Source organism: Myxine glutinosa, chromosome 3 (assembly GCF_964187855.1).
Source record: "Myxine glutinosa chromosome 3, kmMyxGlut1.1, whole genome shotgun sequence".
NCBI classification, from domain to species: Eukaryota; Metazoa; Chordata; class Myxini; order Myxiniformes; family Myxinidae; genus Myxine; species Myxine glutinosa.
The window spans coordinates 108306248-108325560 of NC_136263.1; the positions used below are offsets into that span (position 1 = coordinate 108306248).

The 19313-nt window shown below is 43.1% G+C and overlaps 1 protein-coding gene across 23 annotated transcripts in view; it reads right to left on the minus strand.

Annotated features, from left to right (window-relative positions):
• The window catches only part of LOC137423285 (MYND-type zinc finger-containing chromatin reader ZMYND8), a 273708-nt gene that overhangs the window by 22283 nt on the left and 232112 nt on the right, over positions 1 to 19313 (minus strand). The window lies entirely within an intron of this gene.

The window sequence follows — 19313 nt, forward strand, 5'->3', positions numbered from 1 at the left end:
ACGATAAATCTCAGTCTTCAAAGACCTGAGTGCCACACAGACACCATGCTAGCTAGTTTGGAGATGATGTGAAGGCATAATTTATGTGCACAACGTCAGCATCGTGTTACATTTAGGGTCAGTGCACTCCTATTGTTTAATTTATCCCGCCCAACTGCAAACTCACCTCCGAACTGGTGGTCAGCAGGGCAAAGACAATGCGATTGTATGACAGAAGACGGTTGTCACTAACAGGTCGTGTAGCATTGCTGTTATGTGACTCGACCTGTGCCTTGCTTCCTCACCAATTTAGGGGGTACGATATATACTCTATATGCACACAGTGCTTTCAGAAAGTATTCACAGCCCTTGGCTTTTTTCACATTTTGTTGTGTTACAGCCGGAATTTAAAATGGATTAAATTGAGATTTTTATCACTGATCTACACATAATACAACAAAATGCCAAAGTGGATTTTTTTTGTTCAGAATTATTACAAAATATGTTTGCGCACACCTGGATCGGGATTTCTGGATCGGGAAAAAGAAATACAGAAATATCTAATTTACTTTGGTATTCAACCCGCTGAGTCAATACTTCAATACCATAGTTTCGTCTGAATTCACCACAATTTCTTTAAAATATCGCGCTATATATCGTTTTTGGCCCTTTCACTCAATGGTGAAGAATCACTTAAGAGTAGAAAAAAACCTCATTTCTGGTTCGGGATTCGAATCTTCACCAAAATCTAATCAATACCTACTAGTCACACACCCAACCTGTCCACCAAATTTCATCTTAATCAATTCACAACTTTTTGAGATATCATGCTATATATCGTTTTTAGCCCTATCTCTCAATGGTGAAGAATCATAAAAATTATAGTATCCGGATGCGGATCTTCACCAAAATCTAATCATTTCGTCTTCGTCATACACCCAATCTGTCCACCAAATTGCATCATCAGCAATATATCCTAATCAACGTTTTGAGTTATCCTGTTCACAGAAAAACAAACACACAGACAAGGGGTGAAAACATAACCTCCATCTACCTTTGGTGGCAAAGGTAACAAGACACAGGAGGATGCCATTGCACCACATCAACACCAGACCAATTACAGTACCTTCAGAAAGTATTCACAACCCTTGATTTTTCACACTATGTTGTGTTACAGCGTGACTTAAAAATGGATTGAACTCAATTTTTTGTCACCGATCTACACAAAATACCCCATAATGACAAAGTGAAAACATATTTTTAGAATTTTTTAGAAGTTTATTGAAAATGAAATACAGCACAGAAATATCTAATTTACATAAGTATTCAACCCCCTGAATCAATACTTCGTAGAAGATCCTTTGGCAGTGATTACAGCTTTGAGTCTTCTTGGGTAATTTGTATCAGCTTTGCACATCTGGATTTGGGGAGTTTCTCCCATTCTTCCTTGCGGATTTGCTCAAGCTCTGTCAAGTTTGATGGGGTAGTTCGGTGAACAGCAACCCAAGTCTTTCCACAGATTCTCAATGGAATTCAAGTCTGGGCTTTGGCTGGGCCACTCAAAGACTTTCATGTTCTGTTATTACGCCATTCCAGTGTTGCTTTGGCTGAATGCTTGGGATCATTGTCCTGTTGGAACTTAAATCTTTGCTGCAGTCGAAGGTGTATAGCACTCTGAAGAAGGTGCTCCTCAAGGATTTGCATCCATTCATTGTTCCTTCTAGCCTTGTACGTTTCCTAGTCCCTGCCACTCAAAAGTATCCCCATAGCATGATGCTATATATATACATACACACTACTGGTCAAAAGTTTTAGAACACCTCAATTTTTCCAGTTTTTATTGAAATTTATGCAGTTTAATGTCTTAATGTACTCTGAAATTAAGCATAGAACAAATAAACAATTGGAGATTTAAAAAAATCATAGAATCATTTTGTTTAACAAATTTTAATTTTAATTTTTGACTCAGCAAAGTAGCCACCTTTTGCAGATATAACCGCCGAACACACTCGTGGCATTCTTTCTACAATGGAAATCAAATATTGTTCGGGAAGTTCTTCCCAACACTGTTGCAGAAGTTCCCACAAATGTGTTGCACTTGTAGGTTGCTTTGCTTTCACCCTTCTGCCCAGTTCATCCCAAACCAGCTCGATGGGGTTTAAGTCTGGAGACTGTGCTGGCCATTCCATGATTTGAAGCCTACTGTCTTGTTCTTTTCCTCAAAGGTAGTTTTGACATAGCCTGGAGGTGTGTTTTGGGTCATTCTTGCTGTAGGATGAACCCCTGACAAACGAGGCGTATACCAGAGGGTATTGCATGGTGCTACAAAATGCTGTGGTAGCCCTTTTGGTTCAGGGTGCCAGTCACTCTGTGCAAGTCACCGACTCTGGATCCAGCAAAAGAGCCCCAGACCATCACGCTTCCTCCTCCATGTTTGACAGTTGGTGTCACACACTGAGGAACCATCGTTTCGCCTACTCGACGGCATACAAAAACCCTGCGTGGTGAACCAAAGATTTCAAATTTTGATTCATCGGTCCATAAGACCTTCTTCCAGTTTCAATAGTCCACTGGCGGTGCTTCATGGCCCATGCAAGCCTCTTTTTATTATTTTGCCATCTTAGCAATGGCTTTCTTACTGCCACTCGACCTGTCAAACCTGCAGCTCAAAGGCTTCTCTTCACATTTGAAACTGAGACTTGCTTACTTCGACCAGTGTTAAGCTGTGCTTGAAGCTGTTGTCTTATGAGCCGCCTATCCCGCAAGCTGTTGACTCTCAGAAACTTGTTTTCTGATTCTGTTGTGGCTTTGGGTCTGCAAGACCTCTTCCTGTCAGAGTTTCCTCCAGTTTCCAATATACCACTTCCTGCAGTGTAATATTGTCCAAATAATGCTTCAGAAGGTGTAATAACAGTCTGTTCCAATACTGCTTTTATACAGACAGGGGGTTTGTAATCAAGTAATCAGCAGAGGTTGGGACACTTGTAGGAATTGTTTGCATCAACTTTCAAGGCTTAATTTACTTACCTTGCTGCAGAACAGCTGTAAGTTGTTAACCCATTACTTGTTCCCTGAAGAAGGCCTGTTTCTTTTGCAATATAACTGTGCAATTTACATTATTTTCCCGTTTTTGCAAACCTAAACTTTTTTTTTAACCTCGAGCAGTTTACTGCTTACCTTTGTACCATTTCAGGTTATTCACTGGACTTTAAACAGCGTAAATTTCAATAAAAACTAGAAAAATTGAGGTGTTCTAAAACTTTTGACTGGTAGTGTAGACACACACACACACACACACACACACACACACACACACACACACACACACATATACACACACACACACACACACACACATACACACACACACACACACACACACACACACATATATATATATATATATGCATTCAAGTGTAAGGTAAGGTGTGCACATGCAGCTACATTCAAGTGTAAGGTGTGCACAGAGGGAGTTGCAGATGGAGGAAATGTTGAGTTGGATTTTGGAGACGGCGTGAAGCTGGAAGGTGTGAAAACATTTTGCTACCTAGGAGACATGCTGAATGGAGAAGGTGGATCAGACTCGGATGGTGTGAAAACATTTTGCTACCTAGGAGACATGCTGAATGGAGAAGGTGGATCAGACTCGGATGGTGTGAAAACATTTTGCTACCTAGGAGACATGCTGAATGGAGAAGGTGGATCAGACTCGGCAACGGTTGCTAGAGTGAGATGTGCACAGAAGAAGTTTCGGGAAGTGAGTGGCGTGCTTACGAGGAGGGGAGTGTCGTTGAAGCTGAAGGGAAAGGTGTATGCTGCATGTGTGAGAAGTGTTATGATTTATGGGAGCGAGACATTGGGTAATGAACGGAGAGCAGCAACAAAGGCTGGAAAAGGTGGAAATGCAAATGGTTCGGTGGATGTGTGGAGTATCGTTGAGAGAAAGGAAGACAAATGATGAATTGCAAAAGATGATGGGAATAGAGCATGTGATTGATGCTGTGAAGAGAAACAGGTTGAGATGGTTTGGTCGTGTGTTGAGGAAGGATGAAAGTGACTGGTTGAGAAGAGTGATGGAAATGAATGTAGAAGGAAGTAGAGGACGGGAAAGACCGAGAAAGACTTGGCTAAATGTGGTGGAAGAAGAAATGCAGGCAAGGGGGTTAACAAGGGGAGATGCAGAAAATAGGGTAAAAATGGAGAAGATTGTCATGGGTGAGCAAGGCTAACCCCCGCTCTAGCGGGAAAATGGCCTTAAAATGCCTGTTGTTGTTGTTGTTGTTGTATATATATACATACATGTATAAGTTTGTAAAGACCTATCCCAACAGACTCACAGCTGTAATTGCTGTCAAAGGTGCTTACACCAAGTATTAACTCAGAGGGTGGACATTTATCCAAGATATTCCAGATTTGTATTTTTAATTGTCGGAAATTTGTAGAATTTCAAATTTAAGTTGTGGGTTAGGACGTGTAAATAAAGGTGGACAAAGTCTGATTTAATGCATTATAATTCCAGGCTATGAGGCAATAAAAGGCAAAAATTTTGAAAGGGGGGTGTAGACTTTCTATCGGCACTGTGTATACAACAATATACATATATACAGTCACGTGAAAAAGTAAGTACACCCCATGTAAACTTTTGACTTTTTCAACATATTTCAACATACAGCTATTTGATCTTCAATTCAACAATATTGATAGATAAAAGTGATATAATATAACAAATATCATGAAACATTTACATTTTGTAGTCCATTGTATAATTTAAATAAACATAAATGCTAATTTCGCATGTGGAAAAAGTAAGTACACCCCTACATTTATCACTACTTCAAATACCTAAAATTAGAATCAGGTGCAACAGCTCAGGTGCAAATGATTAGAACATCGTTGGAGAGGATCTTGGAGGAACCTGTCTTATTTAAACCTCAGACATTTAGTTTGGTTTGCTCTTTGTTGTTGAAGTGTGCGGCGTCACCATGCCTAGATCAAAAGAGCTCTCTGAGGCCTTCAGAAAGAAGGTTATAGATGCCTACGAGTCTGGGAAGGGATTTAAAAAGATCTCCAAACAAATTGAAATCAATAATTCGACTGTCCGGAAGATCATCTACAAGTGCAGAAGATTCCAAACAACTGCCATCTTGTTCAGGCCAGGCCGCCCCAGCAAGTTCAGCCTGAGAGCAGACCGCAAGATGCTGAAAGAAGTCTCTAAGAACCCCAGAATGTCATCACGGGACCTGCAGGTAGCTCTTGCAACTGTTGATGTCAAAGTGCACGAGTCTATCATTAGAAAGAGGCTGCACAAATTTGATCTACATTGGAGGTGTGTCAGGAGGAAACCTTTGCTGTCCAGAAAGAACATCAGGGCAAGACTAAAGTTTGCCAATGAACACCTAGGCAAGACGAGCACTTCTGGAACAATGTGCTCTGGACAGATGAGTCAAACGTAGAGCTATTTGGCCACAGTACCAGAAGACATGTTTGGTGAAAACCAAAGACAGCATTTGACCACAAGAACCTGATACCAACTGTAAAGCATGGTGGTGGAAATATCATGGTTTGGGGCAGCTTTGCTGCATCAGGGCCTGGGCAGCTCACCATCATATAATCCACTATGAATTCTTCATTGTACGAGAGGGTGCTTGAGGATAATGTGAGGCTATCTGTCGGAAAGTTGAAGCTCAACCGAAGGTGGACCTTGCAACATGACAATGACCCGAAACATACCAGTAAATCCACCAAGGAATGGCTGAAAATAAAGAAATGGAGGGTTCTGGAATGGCCAAGTCAAAGCCCGGATCTAAATCCCATCGAGATGTTGTGGGGGGATTTGAAACGAGCTGTGCATGCAAGAAACCCCTCAAACATCACACAGCTGAAAGAATTCTGCATGAAGGAGGGCAAAAATTTCTCCCAGTCGATGTCAGAGACTGGTAGACAGTTATAAGAAACGCCTGCTTGAGGTTGTTTCTGCCAAAGGGGGCAATACCACCTATTAGAACCAAGGGTGTACTTACTTTTTCCACATGCAAAATTTGCATTTATGTTCATTTAAATTATACAATGGACTACAAAATGTAAATGTTTCATGATATTTGTCATATTATATCACCTTTATCTATCAATATTGTTGAAATGAAGATCAAATAGCTGTGTGTTGAAATATGTTGTAAAAGTCAAAACTTTACATCGGGTGTACTTACCTTTTCACATGACTGTATGTCTGTGTATATATATGTGTATATATATATACACAGACATGGCATTTAATATGGAATATTTTTTTTTTCTTGACGGGTTTACTTTCTTAACTCAGTATATCAATCTGGTGAGTTTCTTTTACACTTTGGTGATTTATTTGTTAAAAGAACCATGTCACTGATTGTCTGTCGCAGCAAGAAGTCAACAACAAGATTATATCACAGGTGGCGTGGCAAAATGTACGGACAGGTGCATTTGATGATTGGCCTCACAGTCGGGTATGCAAGGGTTGTTGCGTTCTGTATTAGTGGAAAACAACTGCTGCACGTCTCCAAAAGTTATTGCCGCTTCCTCCTTTGGAGATGGTCCGTCAACTCGACAATGCTGTTTGTCATGGAGTGGTGGCTTTTTCAAAATTACGGCATGAAACAGCGTGCTATTGCTCGGCAGTATGGCATCACTCAAGGTCAGGTGTCAAAGATCCTGAAACGAAATGCTCAGAGGGGTGTCCCTACTCCAATACCGAGGCCAGGACATCCCCGCAAAAACCACAAGGAGGGATGATCGCCAGCTGCACCGGTTAGTCCGCAATGGCCGTACCAAGTCAGCTAATTGGCTTAGGGCTGAGTGGCAGCAACTGACAAATGTGCCTATATCCAGAAGGCTAGTCAACCAACGACTGGTTCAAGCAGGCTGTCGTGCCAGGCATCCCCTGAGAAAGCCACGCCTGACCAGACAACACCGCCAGCGCCGATTGCAGTGAGCCAGAGAGCACCGTCAATGGCAGCCAGGACACTGGAATCACGTGATCTTCAGTGACGAGTCTAGATTTCTGGTCTATCGTCAAGATGGCCGCGTCCGAGTGCGCAGACAAGTGCATGCAGCCTACAACAAAGATTGTATAGTGCCAAGAGTCCAAGCTGGAGGTGGTGGGGTGACCGTTTGTGCTGCTTTTCATGCAGGGAGCAAAACTGACCTGGTTGTTCTGAATTGAAACCTGAACCAGTTCCAAGTATTCTGGAAGAAACATTGCTTCCATTTGCTCGTGCAGCCTTTCGAGGAAACATTGTCTTCCAAGATGACAATGCACGGCCTCATCGTGCTCGTATGATCCAACACTTTCTTGCTGACCATGGTGTAGAGCATATGGAGTGGCCTGCCATGTCCCCGGATATGAATCCGATAGAGAACTTGTGGGCAGAATTAACGCGTCAAATCGACCACTTGGACCACTTGGACCAGCAGCCGACCTCTGTGCGTGAATTGCAGCAGGCTATTGTCACTGCATGGCAAGCGATTCCTGTCCAAATCTTGGCAAATCTCGTGAACAGCATGCCTCAACGTGTACGTGCTCTCCTGAATGCTCGTGGGGGTTACACAAAGTACTGAACTGTAATTTTACTGTCCGTAATCCCAGTCGTAATTTAACTTTTGTTTTTGTTAAAAAAAATTTGGCTAATGTGCAAAATAAAGAGATACTTTTGGAAAATGTACAGAAGTTTAACACAGTACTGTCCATGAATTGAGTTCGATATCAGTTTACATCAGTTTCAAGGATCAATTTATTTGTTTCGAAATGTCAAATGTGGTTTTTGTTTCTTTTAAAGGTCACATTAACAAAATCTAGAATAATTTCAACATACGAGGTGTGTTCAAAAAGTATGCGACCTTAATTTGTCATGCGTAAACAAATGAAGCTAGGGAGGCGTTGATTGGTGCACGTATGTAGGCGATCCTAATGCGCACGCGTGAATTTTTTCCCACCTGCAGAAGCTGTCATTCGACGGCAGACCGCCGATGAGTGAGGAAGTGTAAGTGAGCGCCATCGGATTTTCGTTTTTGACAAAATGACGGAAAAACTTGAACAACGCTACTGCATCAAATTTTGTGTAAAGCTTGGCGATTCCCAAGTGGAAACGATCCGCAAGATTCAACAAGCCTTCGGGGACGAAGCAATGAGCACCACACAGATAAAGGAGTGGTACAACCGCTTCAAAGATGGCCGCACATCAGTGGAGAGTGAAGCACGTTCGGGTAGGCCCTCAACATCCCGAAATGAGATCGTCATTGACCAATTGAGGACCCTGGTGATGCAGGATCGTCGAATCACGATCAGAGAACTTGCAGACGAGGTGGGCGTCAGCATTGGATCCGTTCATTCCATTATGAAGGAGGATTTGGGCTTCAGGAGAATCTCAGCGAAGTTCGTACCAAAGCTGCTAACGATTGAGCAGAAGCAACTCCGTTTGGAGATCGCACAGGACATGCTGGAGACTGTGAACAGCGATCCCAGCTTCCTCAACACAGTGATCACTGGCGATGAGTCCTGGGTTTATGGGTACGACCCAGAAACCAAGTTGCAGTCATCACAATGGAAGCATACAACATCCCCGAGGCCAAAAAAAGCAAGGCAGGTCCGCAGCAATGTCAAAGTCATGCTGACCGTCTTCTTCGACTCCAGTGGCGTGGTTCATCACGAGTACGCACCACACGGCACAACCATCACCAAGGAGTATTACCAAGAGGTTCTGCGTCGCCTTTGTGACGCTGTTCGACGCAAACGGCCGGACCTGTGGGCAGCGGGCAATTGGCAGCTCCATCACGATAACGCACGCGCCCATTCTTCACATTTGATACAGAGTTTCTTGGCCAAACACAACACACCTGTGCTTCGTCAGGCTCCCTACTCTCCCGACATGGCTCCGTGTGACTTCTGGCTTTTCTCCAAGCTGAAAATGCCCCTGAAAGGGACCAGATTTCAGTCCAGAGAGGACATCATGCGGAATGCGACGGACCAGCTGCGCGCCATCCCAAAAGAGGCGTTCCAGCGCTGCTTCCGACAGTGGCAGAACCGTTGGGAGAAGTGTGTGGCAGCCCAAGGGGACTACTTTGAAGGAGATTAGTATAAGTTTGTTGTATCTGGATACGAGTATTTTTTATGAACAAAGGTCGGATACTTTTTGAACACACCTCGTAATTCCAATGAACTTTTGGTTCTAAGACATCTTGAAAAGTAAGTTCACCCCCACAAAAAAATATTCCATATTAAATGCCAAGTCTGTATATATATATGACCAATAATGACAATAATAATAAAAGGTGGTGACCGTCCGTCTGTCTCCTCCATAACTCCAAATCCATGAAACCTAGCGGCCCCAAACTTTGCATGCATACACCTGGACCTCCAACAGATTGCGGGGATAAAAACTGGGTGTTTGTGTGTGTTATAACATCCTTTTTGAAGATGATTAACGAGATGCTCATAAGAAAAAAAACCCAAGTGGAGGTTTACCAATATGCACCTACTGCACCTCGCTGGGTTCTTAAGCCGCCATTTTGTTTCGGCCTACTCAAATTTGCCTTGTGTTGGAAACACAATCGATTTTGATTACATAATTGAAGCATATCATCAAAATCTGGATTCGGGATACGAGGATTGGATGCTGTAGACTAAATAATGTCCAAATCTGGAGTGAAATCTGACAAAAGTTACCATGTCTTGTGATTTTATAACCAAGTGTATATATGCATTTATTTAAGTGAGGCTTGTATTCTTATACTGGTGTAAGTTTTTACGGCGTAGCCCATCGGGCAGAGCTATCTAGAACAGTGTTTGTCCGTCTGTATGTATGATTGTATGTATGTATGTATGTATGCATGTATGCATGTATGTATGTATGTATGTATGTATGTATGTTTGTCCCCTCAAATGTATACCAATCAGAGCTGAGAATCTGGTCACATGACAGAGTGATGTGATTACGTCTGATGTCATTACGGCGGTGCTGCAGCTGACTCTCCACGCACCGGCATTTTTATTTATATGCCGTTCATGCCGAACATATCGTCGAACCTGTCATATATCACAATAGCCATGCTCTTCCTTTACCTTTTTCATTCAGTGTGAAACACAAACAAACCGATTGCTAAAATGACCATCAAATATTGAAAGCATCGGCGTTACGGCTCTTCCAACAAAACGGTATGTATAGTCCTTAGGCGTAATGACTCACCGTCCGCTTCGGACAAATTAAACCCAGGTTTCTTAATACAGTGGTATCGTTTCAGTAGTATCCTTTTCATAATAATAATATTATAGTAAATATAACCATAACGCTTCAATCCCAATGTCGTGAATGGAAAGATGATGGATTGAAGCGGTGTAACCACGGAAGTAAGGAATTCACCTCGGTTTAAAAAAAAAAATATTATTTTCGTAACAATAACGTAACGTTATTATTATAGTAAATCTAATCGCAACGCTAATCCCTTTGTAGTGACTGCAACGTTACTGGAGGTTAAATATATATCTTGTATATGTTAAAGTAGCGGCAGTTTTGTGTCCGGCCGTTATGCTACGTCATTACGTATATGATGTCATTACGGCGTAAACACCCGCTCACTTCGAGAGCGGCAGGAAAGGTCCTTCCTCTTTGGGGTATATCGATTACAGTCTCTCTATGGTCGGGTCTCAAGAACATTGAGTGTGTGTGTTCATTTACCAAGTTTCTTGTGGAGAGATCGCCAAGTGGTTCAAGCAAGCATTCGAGCAAGCACTCCAATCAAAACTCTTAAGGAACGGCTGGCTTGGCAAACGCTAGTCGGAGCTAGCTGCTTGGTAAATGAGCACACCTCCAACCCTTGTGGGGTATATAGATTACAGTAGATCTTCGCTCAGTTCTGTAAGTAAAACTTACCTCATGGATGTCGGGATTCCTCCAAATTTCTTTCTTTAATGTTATAAACAGCATTAACGACTGTTTAAAAAGCTAATCATGTGTGTTTGTGGTTTATAATATTTTACAAGCCTGGCTACACCAATGTTAGACTTTTGGTCTTATTTTTTAATTTAACTTTGTCAGGTAAAACGCATCTCGCTATACAAGATCGGTGCCGGTGATAGATATATGGCGGTATATATATTGGTTCACGAGTTATCAAACAGAGAGACCACTATATTCGTCATGGGTGTGTGTGTCTGTCTGTCTGTCTGTCTGTGTGTCTGTCCGCAGCATAACTACCCGATGATATCATCTGATCTTGATGAAACCTGGGGTGGTAGGTTGATATCATGATCTAGTTGTGTCCTGCCTAGAGTGGGCGTATTGCGCCCATTGTGGGCGGAGCCACGCCCGAAAAAGATGTCTTTTTAGGGGGTAATCGAGTTCAAGCTACATCTTCTCCGAGGGGTTTGGTGGAATCTGACAGGGATTTCGGTATTTGGTTAGGCCAATGTCATGTGTCGAGCCCCACGGAGCTCGATTTTTCATTTTTGCCCCAAGATCAAGGTCACAAGGTCACGAAATTTAGAAAAGTCGATTTTTGATGGTTTTATTACATTGTTCACTTCCTGATAGGGTGAAATGTCATACATGTTTTTATATTATCACATACATCATGAAATACAAGTTTCAGAATCTTTGACCTTTGACCTTTGAAGGTCACAAAGGTCAAATTTTCAAAGTTGTCGGAATCGAACCTAATTTTCGGTATTCTGTAGCTAACTAACCTCATAACTGATTATACATTATTTTCTATCTCATTTCAAGGTCAGTAACCTTCGTTTTGACATTTCAAGGTCACAAAGTTCAAATTTTCAAAGTTGTCGGAATCGAACCGAATTTTTGGTATTGTGTAGCTAACTAGTCTCATAACAGATAATACATTCCTATTTATATATTTTCGATGTCGGTTTTGACCTTTGTCATTGAATACCGCTCTCTCGTGAACCATCGCCGTCTCCTGACTTGTATATATTTAGAGTCGGCGTGTGAGAAAACGATCCCGTAAACTGTCGATCGCCAAAATGGACATGTTGATGGATGGTTGTTTTATGTAATGGTTGACGAAATGGATGGTTGCCCATGCGACGTTGTTGGTTCGGTTATTTTTTTATTTTTTTTACTTTGTCAGGTAAAACGCATCTCGCGATACGAGATCGGTGCCGGTGATAGATATACGCATCTCGCTATACCGTATACGTGGATCAGTGCCGGTGATAGATATACGCATCTCGCTATACCATATGCGAGATCGGTGCCGGTGTGTATGTTACTGTGTGTGTGTGTGTGTGTGTGTGTGTGTATGTGTGTGTGTGTGTCTGTGTGTTACTGTGTGTGTGTGTGTGTGTGTGTTACTATGTGTGTGTATGTTACTGTGTGTGTGTGTGTGTGTGTGTGTGTGTGTGTGTGTGTGTGTGTGTGTGTGTGTGTGTGTGTGTGTGTTACTGTGTTACTGTGTTTTTTTGTATACTGAATCGAGGCTCGTGAAAGAGCTAACATTTATTTCACAAACAAATCAACCAGACAAACAAGATATATAAAAAGAGGGAGCGGAAGACAAGATGGGGAGAGAAGGGGAAGCACACAAACATAACATTTGAGAGCAGGGAGATGTGTGGGAGGGAGGGGGCTTGGGGGGAGGAGGCGTGGGAAGGGGGGGGGGGGGTGGGAGAAGTATAAAACACAAGGACACCAAGGACTTCCAGGACAGAAGTTGGTATTTAAAAAAAGTGGATTTGGGGTGAAATTAGCGGGGGTAGAAAAGATCAAGGTTTTGGATGGGCGAAGATAAGAGATGGTGTTGAACAGCTGTTTTAAAGACCTGGAGGGTGGAGTGGGATTGAAGAGAGTGAGGGAGTTTGTTCCAGAGGTGAGAAGAGAGTCTTGATTTTGGCAGTTTAACCATAAGAGGGTTGCAGGCAGATCTTGTGTGACCTGTGGGAATATTTGGGGCACAGAGCCCAGAGAGAGCTTGGGGGGCAAGGCCAGAGAGGAGTCGGTCGAAGACGGAAAGACCACCAACCTGCCTGCGGTGAGTGAGAGAAAGGCCTTTGGAGTTAACTTCATCACGGGAGATTCCAATGATTCTGAACGCTTTGGTTTCAACAGCGTGAAGACGAGCTAGGTGTGAGGCAGAAGCACCAGCCCAGAAGGGAGAGCAGTATTCCATAGAGCTGTGGATAAAAGCCTTGTATGTGGTGAGGAGCTCAGGTGTGCCAAGGAAGGACTTCGCACGACGGAGGATGCCCAGTCGGCGACTGGCTTTGGAGGCCAGATTTGAAATGTGGTTTTCCCAGGAAAGATCATGGCAGATAGTGAGACCCAAAAGCTTGAGTGACAGAACTTCTTGGAAAGGATTATTCAGAAAGTGGATGGGAGGGTTGTCCAGTCGGTCTTTTCGGAGAGACATCGAAGAGTGTGAGATTTGTCAGGATTGAAAGACATGTTCCACTTGTTTGCCCAGTCTGTGATTTTGTCCAGGTCTGCAGAGAGTGAGGAGGCTGCAGACTGCCGATCTGAGGGATGAGGAATGGAGCGACAGAGAGTCGAGTCATCAGCAAAGAGATCGAGAGGATTTTCAAGAGAGTCAGAGAGATCATTGATGAAGACCAGAAAAAGCACAGGGCCCAGAACACTGCCTTGGGGAACTCCAGCTTGAACAGGAAGAGGAGATGAGAGAAACCCATTCAGGGCCACACGTTGACTACGACTAGAGAGGAAGTCCGCCAGCCATGCGTGGAGATTTCCATGGATACCAAAGGAGGAGAGTTTGGTGAGCAGAGCGGGGTGCCAGACCGTATCGACGGCACGTGATAAGTCAAGGGAGACAGCTCTAATTTCCTGTTTGGCATTGAGGACCTCCATCCATTGTTGGTGTGTTGTGTGTGTTACTATGTGCGTGTGTGTTACTGTGTGTGTTACTGAAACTGAACGAAACGGTCAGCTGAAGGAGCAAAAGAATGTCATTGTCTTACACGAATGGTTTATTAAATTGCAGAAGCATAGCCTGGTACGTCGTAAGCAGTTTGAGTGTAACTTCCATGGGATAGGGTGTCACTCCACTCACTGCATCACAGTCCACTGTACCTGCGATCTATTTTTAAAATTCCCTCTCGATGATGGACACAGATTGCGTATATCATATTCCTGTCAGGAAGCGATTCATTGCTAGTGTATGTATGTATGTATATATATATATATATATATATATATATATATATATATATATATATATATATATATATATATCTATATATATATATATATATATATCTATATATATATATATATATATATATATATATAATATACAGTGGTACCTCGGCTTACGAGTTTAATCCGTTCCGTGACGGAGCTCGTAAGCCAAATCGCTCGTAAGTCAAAGCAAATTTTCCCATTCAAATGCATTGAAATGCTATTAATCCGTTCCAACCTCAAAAAAAAAACACCAATTTTTTTTGTTAGGTGCTTTTAAATAACAAAAATGTACTTTATAAATAACAAATAATGTATAAACAAGCACGACCTCGTATATACTGTACATAATACAAGAGAATGTAAAGAAATAAACTGGTTTTATTAAGCAGAGGAGAAGAGCATGCCAGGTGAGGTGTGCGTGTTGTCGACTTGGCGAGGCAGTACGATCGTACTCCTTCTACGATATGTACGATTTTGAAGCAGAAGGAGTCCATAAAGGCTATAACGCCAGCCAAGGGCGTTACGATTATTTCAAAGCTCCGGACCTCTATCCATGAAGATATGGAGAAGTTGTTGTTTGTGTGGTTGAAGGAGAAGCAGCTCGCAGGAGATACCGTGACCGAGAGCATCATGTGTTTGAAAAGATTGAAACTCGGATATCGAGCACGGACCACGAGGTGTTTTTTCTTTTTTCTTAATCTCGGTTTCAGTGAACTTTTGCTCTGTGCTCACGTGTACTGTACCTGTACCTGTAATGGTACGTCAGAGGATGGCACCTGTTGTCATCATATTAAGTGCAAGATGTTCTGCATCGTAAGTTGGTACACCGTGGTCTTTCGGCGGTGTTTAAGCCGGCCGTCTTGGCTTCTGTCACCATTGGCATTGAGTCTTTCGATGTAGGTAGGTCGTTGTGTGCCGGTGCCTTGGCCGAATTCCTTCATTGCTGCATTGTTAGCTCACCTGGTTTTTTATACCACATCTTTGGTTATCGGACCAGCGAATGACGTCATCTCCAAAGTATGGCTTATTCTCACTTGTCTTGGACGATCTTCTACTTCTAGCCTTCCACCGTGCATTTGGTGTCCACTGTACTTACTGTACAGTGCCTGGTAAAATTGATGTAATGGGTTTTTGACCGTCAACGCCATGAACCGTCATGAACCGTCAACGCCATGAACCGCTAACACTCAAAAGCCCATTTATCGCGCCTTATAAAGCAAAACGCAAACCGAAAGCCATGCCTCTCAAGCGAGGCGTGCTTCCGTGGTCACGTGATCCACAGGTGTAGCTCATTATACCCGCACGCGCGACACGCTTTGGCGGTCACGTGACCAGCCACTCTGGAGGCGGGGATCCCCGCCGATGACGTCACCGGCTGGAGCAAGGAGATTCCTCGCTCATGTATTTCGACGATTGCGTGTTTTATATCCAAGCAGAGATGCTTTCACGGCAAGATAACCACGTGCCCGGAACCGGAAGCCACAACCGGAAAATTCAAAAAAATAAATTTTTTGAGCTCGTACATCGGATCTCGGCTCGTATCCCAAAGCAACAAACCGCCCGAGCGACGGCTCGTATCCCGAAAAACTCGTACGTTGGGGCACTCGTAAGCCGAGGTACCACTGTATATATATATATATATATATATATATATATACATACATATGCATAAACATATATATATATATATATATATATATATATATATATATATATATATATATATATATATATATATATATATATATATATATATATATATATACAGCAATACCCCGTTTTACGCAATTTCGACCTACGTCAAATCCGACTATATGCCAGTCTTCTGGAGTAAATTTCAGTTCAGCGAACGTCATTATGTGCGACTTTACGTCACTCCTACATCATAATAGGAGGACGTGAAAAAAATCAATTTTTCCTTTAAAATATATTTAAAATAAATAAAATAGTACATAAAAATTAACAATAAAAGAAGCTAAAAAACAATTTAAAATACAATAAAAAGCACATTAAAAATCTAAAAAAATGTACGTATAGTATACGTACGCGTAACTGCTGGTTCTCATTCAAAACAAAGGCGACGCCATATGCATTTTGTCCTGTGCTGCGCTTGCGTGCTTGCTTTGCCTTAGAAGACCATGCCAGGCCACAAAGTCACGAAGGAGTGGCTAACGCTAATGCTTGGGGGTAATTGCACCAGCGACTTCAAGCTGAAGCCGCTCTTGGTGTATCATGCGGCGAACCCCCGGGCAATTAAGAACATCCCGAAGGCGTCTCTTCCCGTCATTTGGATGAATAATATTAAGGCATGGGTAACCGTCATAATTTTTGAAGAATGGTTTATCAATCATTTCATCCCGGCTGTCAAGAGCTATTGTCGAGAGAAGAAAATTCAATCTAAATTGCTGCTGATTTTGGACAATGCACCTGGCCAGTTTTACGGTGTTTGTCTTCATATTAAGGCATTTTTAAGGCATTACGCCCGGTTTACGTCAAAAACCGAGTTACGTCACGGCTTATGGAACCAATTAATGACGTAGGCCGGGGTATTGCAGTATATATATATATATATATATATATATATATATATATATATATATATATATATATATATATATATATATATATATATATACATATATACATACATACATACATACATACATACATATATATATATATATATATATATATATATATATATATATATATATGTATATATATATATATATATATATATATATATATATATATATATATATATATATATATATATATATATATATATTGTGGAAATGAGAATCGTGTTTTTTTATTGTTGTAAAAAATATCACCCTCCTTCCTCCAGTTGTTGTGTATAAAGGTCAAAGGGCATCCCTTAGTTAGGTCATATGCAATCACGTAGCCAAATCATAGATCTCCCTGTTCAGTAGTTATTTCCTTATTCTGTGTATTAGGTTAAGGCTTTGTCTTCCATTAATTAATACTCCATTGCACCGAATTCAAATAAGTAGTATCCCCTTTCAATTTCCCCAGAACCTTCATGGGAATCCCCTTTTGGCAGCCGCATTACAAATTCCTCTGCGCTGTTTGCTGCAGTCCGCTGTTTCTTCGGGCTTGGGTTTTCGCCGCAGCTGCTGGGTGGTTTTCACCGCGACTCCATTAGCCACGAGGTGGGCTCGGAAAAGAGGGGGGAGGAGTCGCCGAATCCAGGGCGTTGGCCGCCCCTTGTCATCAAGGGCGGAGCCAAAGGAGGCCGTGCGAGCCAACCGGCACCGCAGTAAGCGACCCGGTAGGCGTGCCGAGAGAGCTCGCGGGGAGAGGTCGAGGCGCGCTATAAAACGCGTGCGCCTGCGTCAGAACGGGGGTTGTCGGTGGTGAGGAGTTGGTTGTTGGTGGCTGAAAGAAGAGACAGCAAGCCTTTTGAGAGTTCTAGGAGTTGAGTGAGAGGGTTCAAGAGTGGCTAATGAAGGAGAGTTGCGCTGGAGAGTTGCTGAGTTGCGTAAGGGAAGGACGTTGAGTGTGGCGTGAAGTGGAGCTGAGGAGCCCGGAGTCCAGCACGAAGCGCCCATCCGCTCGCGGTGAACGATACGCGCCGCTGGACACCAAGGTTTTCCCGCCAAGAACGCGAGTCGACTCCTGGAGCCGGACCTCGACGCCTAAAGTGGCCTGGGCCTTCCCATTCCTCCTTCTAGCCAATCCACTCTGCAATTCCCCGTGTGAGTCTGTCTTTGTTTGTGCTGTCCCTGGGTTAATTAAGACTGTAATAGATAAGCTAGCATTTTCACTGTGTCCGCTTCTTCTGCTTCTGTTTTTATTTTATTATTCTTCCTCCTCCTTGGTTGCTTTCAATTGTGTAAATAGTAAATAAATCATATTTGTATTTCTTACCCTTTGCCTTTCTTTCCTCTACATCCGTCGTTGTTGTCTTTTCCCCATTGAATACCTGTGGCACGATTTGGCCAACGTTTGAGAATCGGGTCTAGTCATTGTTAACAGTTCGTGCCGCGGCTGCCATCTGCTCGGCAAATTACCATCTTATCCGCGGTCACGAACGGGGCTGTGCACCGGCCTTTCAGGAGGTCGCGGTGCAGCTTCAGGGACCACGTCGGTCAGTAACAAACGAGAAGACTAATCCCCCCTCAAAGGGGAACCATAGGCCGACGTCGGGTTCCGTAACATTTGGTGTCAGGAGCGAGATTCGGACCTGAAGCGCTTAGCGCGCTCAAAATTACGAGTGGCCCGAAATTTTGTTTTATAAAATCTTAAATTTGAAAATCATGCCATGGATGGTCAAGGCGACGGGATGCCGGTGGGGAACTCGAAGAGAGATTAGGGGTAACCCAGGACCAGAGGGAAGAAATTGAGGAGGGCAATGAGGAGGTGGTTGAGGGAGTTTCAGGTGCACAAAATGGCGCCCTCGCGGACGTGGTTGGAGAGGCGCAAAATGGCGCCTCGCACAAGCGCACGGTAGCCGAACCCGCTTTACCAGCGGGCTTTAACATGCAGCAGTTTAACATGCAGCAGTTTAACATGCAGCAGTTCATGACACAATGCCTGGCGTACATGACCGAGCAGAGTGAAGAAAGGAATAAATTTAGCAGGGAAATGAAAGAAATGGAAGACAGAAGGAGGGCTGATAGTGAGAAGATGGAAAGCAGAATGATGGGGGCAATGAGGGACGAAGCGAGGGGTGCCAGCGAACAGTTGGGGCATAAATTTGAGGGGCTCGGAAGCAAATTGGAGGGACTCGGAAGCAAATTTGAGGGATTCGGAAGCAGATTAGGGGACAAACTGGGGGGCATGGTTGGCCAAGCCAAAGAAATTAATGAGGGGTTGGAGAGGGACAGAGACCGCAGGTTGGGCGAGCAGGTCCCACGGGTGCACGAGGAGGTAAAGCGGGTCGAGGAGCACTGGTTGAGCGAAGTGGAGAAAAGCACGGGTAAAATGACGGGTATAGAGATCGCGACCCGGGGTATGGGGCAGCCGGCAACCGCTGAGGTAGAGGGAATTTTATTAAAGCCAGCGGTCGTCATGGTGAATAAAGAAAAATAAATAATGGGTATAGTTAAAATTGAAGAGACGACGGAGGTAGCCCGGGAATTGCAGGGAGAAATGGATTATGTACAAAGTCCGTGCTCACATCCTGAT